We start from the raw sequence: 7,610 nt of genomic DNA on the forward strand, positions 1-7,610 counted from the left end.
GGACTACAGGCATGCACCACCATGCCTGGCTAATTTTTGTATTTTTAGTAGAGACAGGGTTTCACCATGTTGGCCAGGCTGGTCTCGAACTCTTGATCTCATGATCTGCCTCCCTCGGCCTCCCAAAGTGTTGGGATCACAGGCCTGAGCCACCGCGCCTGACCTATTTTATTTTATTTTCGAGACAGAGTCTCGCTCACTTACCTAGGCTGGAGCTCAGTAGCATGATCTCGGCTCACTGCAACCTCTGCCTCCCGGGTTCCAGTGATTCTTGTGCCTCAGCCTCCCCAGCAGCCGGGATTACAGGTGCCCACTACCATGTCTGGCTAATTTTTGTATTTTTAGTAAAACAGAGTTTCACTATGTTAACCAGGCTGGTCTTGAACTCCTGACCTCAGGTGATCTGCCCACCTTGGCCTTCCAAAGTGCTGGGATTATAGGCGTGAGCCACTGCACCCTGCTGCCATTTTATATTAAAATGTTAAATGCTCTTTGGACACGTAGCAAGATGGAGGCCAGGTCTGAACTTACGCTCAACCTATTCTTCCAGTTCTGACTGAATGTCATCACACTCAAAAGGCAAGTATTTTTTTGTCTTGGTAGGTTTTTAAATGTTGGTTTAAAAACCTAAATAGAACTGACTTTTTCAGAATAATAACTTGTGAGAAACAACTGGTCCTGGTGGATAAAGCCTAGACTCAGAATCAATAGACCAGGATTGTTTTTCCCCTTGTTCAAATATCTGTGCGGTCTCTGAAGTAAACAGAGCAACACTTTCCCTAAATGTAAATATTTTCGGCAGATGGGGATTTTTAAAAGCTTGTGGCTCGCCTGGGCAAAGGATTTTTATTTCTTCTTTCTGAAATTTTATGAAAGAATGGGAGAAAAGAATAGGAAAAAAAGCCAAAACAAATCCAGAGCAATTAGAAAGAAGAAGATCCCAGTGATTATAGGCAGGGGAAGGGGGCATTGGGGGCTGACAGGTACCCAGGGCATGGAGGGAGAGAAGATAGAATTCCAGATAAGACCAGGAAGCAAGACTTTGCTTCTTCAGCCAGTGTGTGTTGGTTTTACTTGACTGGCAGTGCAGATTATGAAAAAACAAACCTTGAGATACTGGAAACCAGATCCCAACCTTTTCTTGTTTTTTTCTTTCTTCTGTTTTGTTTTTTTGTCTTTTGAGACGGAGTTTCCCTCTTGTTGCCCAGGCTGGAGTGCAGTGGCGCAATCTCGGCTCACCGTAACCCCTGCCTCCCGGGTTCAAGTGATTCTCCTGCCTCAGCCTCCCTAGTAGCTGAGATTACAGGGATGCGCCACCATGCCTGGCTGATTTTGTATTTTTAGTAGAAATGGGGTTTCTCCATGTTGTTCAGGCTGGTCTCGAACTCCTGACCTCCGGTGATCCGCCTGCCTTGGCTTCCCAAACTGCTGGGATTACAGGCATGAGCCACCGTGCCTGGCAATCCCAACATTTTCTACTTCAAAATGGACTCAAGTTCTGTCTGGTCTGGCAGGTTTTCCTTGGACTTTTATCTCTTGTTTCCTCCATCTTCCCACTGCATTTGGTGGCCCAGTTCACACTGATTACAAACTTTTCTCCCTAAATAGAACTTTTCCTCTGCTTCCCTCTCCTACCACAGTTTACCTGTTCAATTGATTTTGTCTTTTGAGCCTTGGCCAATAGATTTCCTGTATGAAGTAAATTTATGCTAAAGGTTTAATAGCTACGTATTTTATCAAGGGGCTTTGATACCTAAGAGACCAAGCTATGGTGGGGATTTGAGTCTTTAGACAAGCAGACTTACTGAAATACATTCAGTAGTAAGAATTGTTTTTTTTGTTTGTTTTTTTCTTTTTTGAGACAGAGTCTTCGCTCTGTCGCTCAGGCTGGAGTGCAATGGCAGGATCTTGGCTCACTGCAAGCTCCGCCTCCTGGGTTCACCCCATTCTTCTGCCTCAGCCTCCTGAGTAGCTGGCACTACAGGCCCCCACCACCACGCCCGGCAAGTTTTTTTGTATTTTTTAGTAGAGATGGGGTTTCACCGTATTAGCCAGGATGGCCTTGATTTCCGGACCTCGTGATCCACCTGCCTTGCCTCCCAAAGTTCTGGGATTACAGGCGTGACTCACCGTACCTGGCCTCAGAATTGTTTTAAAAATGCAGAGTTTTCTATGACTCAACTTTAGAGGTTTTCATTAAATATTAGAGTGGGAAAGGGCCAATACTGGTCACATTCTAACGAAGTTTTTTTATGAATTGATACATATCTAATTTGTTGATACCTCTTAAAGTGAGAGAAGGTAAAGAAAGCTCCTGAGATTGTGCTTGTCTTGATCCAGAAAGTCTTGGCACACTGACTTGCTAAGATGAATGAGTTTGGCATTTGGCTATAATCTGAGAATGTTCCGAATTTAGTAGATTGGGGGTTGTTTGTGTTCCCAGGTTAATTGCTTATTTAGCTGGCATTCATTTGGGTCCGCTAGTCCATTTGTTAATTCTGAAAGTTGTTGGACATTTGTTTAATGAAAACAAATATATTTGGAGAAATCCAGCTTCCCACGTAGCCACATTAGTAGGAATTAAGTAGGTACAAAGTAATAGTTTAAGAAATGATAGTCTTTTGTATGGCAATATAAAAGCAAAATGTCTTTTAGAAGGAACAATTCAAATTAATTGATTAATTTGTAAAGTCTGTTACTCTCTTTTGGCCAAATAGTTGTGTATCTCTGATAATATAAATGAGGTAAAGAGGTAATTAAGACATTTATTTAATATTTGTGTGACAACTGTGGAAGATATGTAAGTGTTATTTTCCTATTGATCATAAAATAAGAGAGATTTGAAAACATTTTGATTAGAATCACTTAGACTTTTCTGTCCCTATATGAAGTGTACCAGATTGAGGCATTTTCCTAGTAAATACATGAAGTCTTATTTAATTAATTATTATGCTTGAAGACAATACTAAAACTGTTTCTCATGGTGTTTCTGGCCTTCAGTAATTTAAGGTTTTTATTTTGATGATGTGGTTTTTGTTTTCAGAGACTGTATTTACCATCTAGAAGCATATCAAGCTCATCACAAAAATGTATACAAAACAGCAGCTTAATTTAACTTGAGATTCAATATTGGCCCCTTTACCTAAAGCACCTAATTTTTGAGTACCAGTTGTGACCATCTATTGACACATGCCAGGAGTATATGCTAGTTTTTGTAACGAGAGGATAAATAAAAGGGCTCTTAGAATTATTAGACAATATTTGCTTTTTGACTTTTTCCAGAGAAAAATGAAGACAAGACTTTGTTCTATTTCATCAAGTCCTTGACACCTCCTCCCAGCTGGTCAGGTTCTTTTCATGTGGCATTTAAACCTTGAGTTGTTGTGAGTCAACAAATGGACAACAGCAAATGTTCAGCCATCTTATTGGTGTTAAGCCTAGCAAATAGGCAAAGTATATGAATACACCAAATGCATAAACAAGTTTTCCTGAGCCAAGGATTCCAAATAAGCCCAACAGCTGCCAGTTATGTCCTTAAGAATAGAAGTGCCCCTCCTCATCCTCTAATCTGTTATTGCCCCAGATTGGGAAATGTCAGCTGTAAGATTTATAGATTTAGGGCTCTGGTATAACAAGTTGCCTCTTAGAACTTTTCAGCTCTGAGAGCTTCTTCTTAGCCAGCTAAACAGAGATATAGAAACATATTTATGGTTTCCATATATAGTTCTTGAGTTATTTACAACATCAATGGTGGGCTTAAATATATATATATACACACACACACACATTATTACATATAAATTACACATACATACACATTATAACATAAATTACACATACACACACACACACACATCTCTATCTGTATCTCCCTAAGACATTGATACAAATACTCATCAGTAAACCATGATAATTTTCAGAAGAGGCTGCCTTTGACTGGTAAACTCATATTGGTACCTGGAACACAAAACTCCTAGAGGTACGCTAGTTTTATAGTCTGAGCTTATTAAGCAATACCCTTAGGGTAATGAAAATCAGTTCCTCCTCTGCTCCCTAATAACATCAGTCCTTTTTGTATCTGTACGATTTTTCTCTTATTGTTCTCCTCCAAATTTCCCCCTTAAAATTGTGGCATTGGAAATAATGGTTTTATGTTTTGGGGTACTGTTACTTTCTAATTGAAATTGAATATCTATGGATCAGTGCTGAACTTGATATGAGAAACATTTCCTGGTAAATCAATAAAACCAGCTTTATGTTTCCCTACAGATAATCAAGTGGCAGGTAGAAGGGACATCTGACCGAGTTGCTCCTCTAACTGCTTTTGATCAAAAGAAATTGGTAAACCACTCAGTCTATAAATCTTTTTTTCTGTGATTCTGTAGTGTCAGGACAACATTTCCATGGGTACTTTACTTATACGGAGAAACAAAACCTAAATCTCGAACTGCCATTTATAAAACCCACAAACTCCTGGGCTGTCATTTGGGTTGCAGACTTGAAGCTCCCTTTCTGGTTGTGTTCTCTGGAGTGGGTGAATGCCTGTCTGATGGGGATGCATTTTAAAGGCAAGACAGATTTAAGGGTATAATTTAGTGACATTTTGCTGACTGCATTTCTCTCTACATGCATGTCTCTTCATATATTTCACTATCTTACCAATACTCAGTTACCTCAGCCTACTTGAGGCAGGCTCCACAATTTTGGGACTGTTTCTTATATACATAATGACTCAATAAAGGTGTCTCATTACAACATTAGTCATTCTGTTAACTTGTGCTATTTTTTGACTGTGTATATAAATCGGTGTATATTTAACAAGTGAGCTGACCAAATGCCATTAAATGAGTTGTCCTTATTTTGGTTTTTTTCCTGCTCCAATTTTAAGTTTTCAAAGAAATCCAGCATGTAACTACCACTTTTAAGTCTCCACTTTTTAATTTTGAATACCAAATATGGCAGAGTTATTCAGGTGGCCAAGTAGACTTTTTCTGACCTTGAATGTGGTTTACTGGTATTACACTTAAAAAAAAAAAAAGACAAAAAGTGGATGTCAGTATTTGCTGTTTTAGGATAGCATAAGACTTCTAAATTTCCCAAAGATCATTTTAAAAGTCTGATATGAAGCTGTCTGACATCTACATTTTTAGCATCGTCCCCATATTCGTATTTAAGGCATCATCCCCGTATTCGTATCTAAGGCGTCATCCCCATATTCGTATTTAAGTGACCCTGGAACACAATGCAGAGAGATAGGTCACTGTGGTTTAATCTTTGGACACTTCATATCTGACAGACACCAGCCTCTGTGGTTTATTTTATATTGTTCCTTAAAACTAGAAATAAAATTCTCTTAAATCTGATGATAGGGGAATGTTTACGAAGATAGTTTTCCTTCCATTTGCACAGTTTCAAAGCTGGAGCTAAAACATAACACATGGGATTAAAAAAAAAAAAAATCTGTCATCCAAAAAGTAATTCATGGCACTGTTAAGGTTGAAGTAACCTCAGGGCCTCATGTTCTGTGGTGGAATGTGCATCAAGGTGTATCCCTTTTATTAGGAACATATTATATCCATGTACTTTAATATGAATGGCAGATACCAATTAGCAGAGGCTTATTGGGGAAAAAGAATAATTTTTGTGTGTGCCTGTACATGTAGGCGAAGGCATTATGAGTTGTAGGTTTCCACAGCACAACCCAAAATTCAAAGGAGATGCCTTTTAAAAAATATAGTGGTGATGGAGTCTGGGTAAGAAAATCCTGTGTTGAAAGTTGAGCAGACCACAGTCATTTATATGCAGTCAAAGAGCTTTTGGTACTGCAATCTAGGGCATATAGTCTTATTACAAAGCCCTTTAAAATCAATTAAAAAAAAATGAAAACATCCTTAAAAATGTTGTAGCATTGAGTTCATTTTTTTTTTAAATCTATTTTCAATTACATTATTCCATTTAAATGTACCACAATGGCTTTTATTTAAAAGATACTTCTCTTCTATGTATATATTCACAGCTGTCAGAAATATGTGTCATTCTTTGTCTTACAAATCCCTGTTCTCAGCCATTTCAGAGCCTAATCCTTGAGTCGGCCATTTTGCTGAAAGGCAGTTAAAGAAACAGACTGTCAGCCAGGTCTGGTTCTTGCTGAAGAAGCGTCATTTCTGTACCCAATGTGAGCTTTAGTTCCAGATTTTTGAATGATGTAAAAATTAAGGTCAGGGAATCAAATATAAAAAATACATCTTGCAGGCAGAGACTTCATTAGCATCCACTCATCAGTCTCCCAAATCTAGGAGCTGGGAGACCATTGTACTGTTATCCTGCTGATATTGAGTTGATAGCAAGTTTAATGGAACAGGCTGGCAGTTGTGAAGGGCAGCTGATAATGATGGTGCAAGCTCAACGAAAAAGTTGAGTAGAATCTGCAGGAGGTGTTTTCTATCATTTGGCCTTGTTCTGTTGGCTGTTGGCATTTGCTTGGCAAGAGGGAGGTGTTCTTATCTCCCCAGCTAGAGAGATTTTAAATATGCTTAAAAATACCGAGTGTGGGCTTCTGTTACTGCCTCTTCTTAACAAGACCAGTGGAAGCAGGGCAATTGTGTATTGAATAGGAAAATCCACTCAAACTGATAACATTCAGGTAAACCTGAAAACAGTTTGCATTTTCTGGTAATTAAATTAAAAGAAGGCGTTGACTATCAGAAGCCCTTTTTCCTCATGTAGTAAATGAGCACATAATCTTACAAAATAAGGTAACCTCAAATATTTTTTTCTTCCGGATTAATGATATGTTTTGATTTTTAAACTTCTATGTAAAGTTTGATGAGTGCTTTTATATAATTAGGTAGCATCTTAAAACACATGATTGGCCATGTTTCTGCCTTGCAGAGTTTATGAGAGGAAAGTTGGCCAAACAACAGGGCTAATTTTACTAATTAAAGTCGTGCTGCCCAAGTGGGTTAACATGATATAGATGTTTGGTTTTAATAGAGCTTGGAAAGGGTACTGAGTCCTAAAATGTTCTGTTTGGAAAGCTTTGGTCTATAAAATTTGCCTTTAACACGGCTGATGACCCTTAATTAGAATGATAAACTATACTTGCTGGTGTGATGTCTTTTTGAGAAGAAGCAATACCGGTGTGCCTAAGTGTCGTCGTTTTTAGTGTATTAAGATACCTTTTTTCTGGGCATGGCATTTCTGAGTACCTGTCTTCTCTGCCCTGTTTTAGGTGTGAATCATGGCAATACAGTGAAAGACGGTGATTTACTGCTTTTGAGGGCATGCATGGATATGATTAACGGATGGAAGTGCAGGACTCCAAGATTTACTTCTTTCCCTTTCCAGCAGAGTTACCTGAGAGGAGTGAGTAATGGGATAATTTGTAATACCACAGGCCCCTTTTCAGGAGACCAGTAATCAAAACAGGAAGATGAAATTGACAAGATTTCAACTGGAAGAATACAACTTTTGATACTTTCTGGGTATACCTCTTAATTGCAAGCAGGAGTCTTCAGAGTTGTCCTGTTTTTGTTTTTTTTCCCCATGGAGATTTCCTTCCTTCCTTCCTTCCTTCCTTCCTTCCTTCCTTCCTTCCTTCCTTCCTTCCT

General features: G+C 38.7%; 1 long non-coding RNA gene across 2 annotated transcripts in view; it reads left to right on the forward strand.

The window, feature by feature from the left end:
* Positions 1–7,610, forward strand: part of LOC105552489 — a 562,990-nt gene that overhangs the window by 262,852 nt on the left and 292,528 nt on the right. For both annotated transcript variants that reach the window (XR_001008022.1, XR_001008021.1), the window contains exon 5: positions 7,232–7,365. This is a non-coding gene — a long non-coding RNA (uncharacterized LOC105552489). The remainder of the gene's footprint in view (positions 1–7,231; positions 7,366–7,610) is intronic.

This window comes from Mandrillus leucophaeus, unplaced genomic scaffold (assembly GCF_000951045.1).
Source record: "Mandrillus leucophaeus isolate KB7577 unplaced genomic scaffold, Mleu.le_1.0 Scaffold56, whole genome shotgun sequence".
NCBI classification, from domain to species: domain Eukaryota; kingdom Metazoa; phylum Chordata; class Mammalia; order Primates; family Cercopithecidae; genus Mandrillus; species Mandrillus leucophaeus.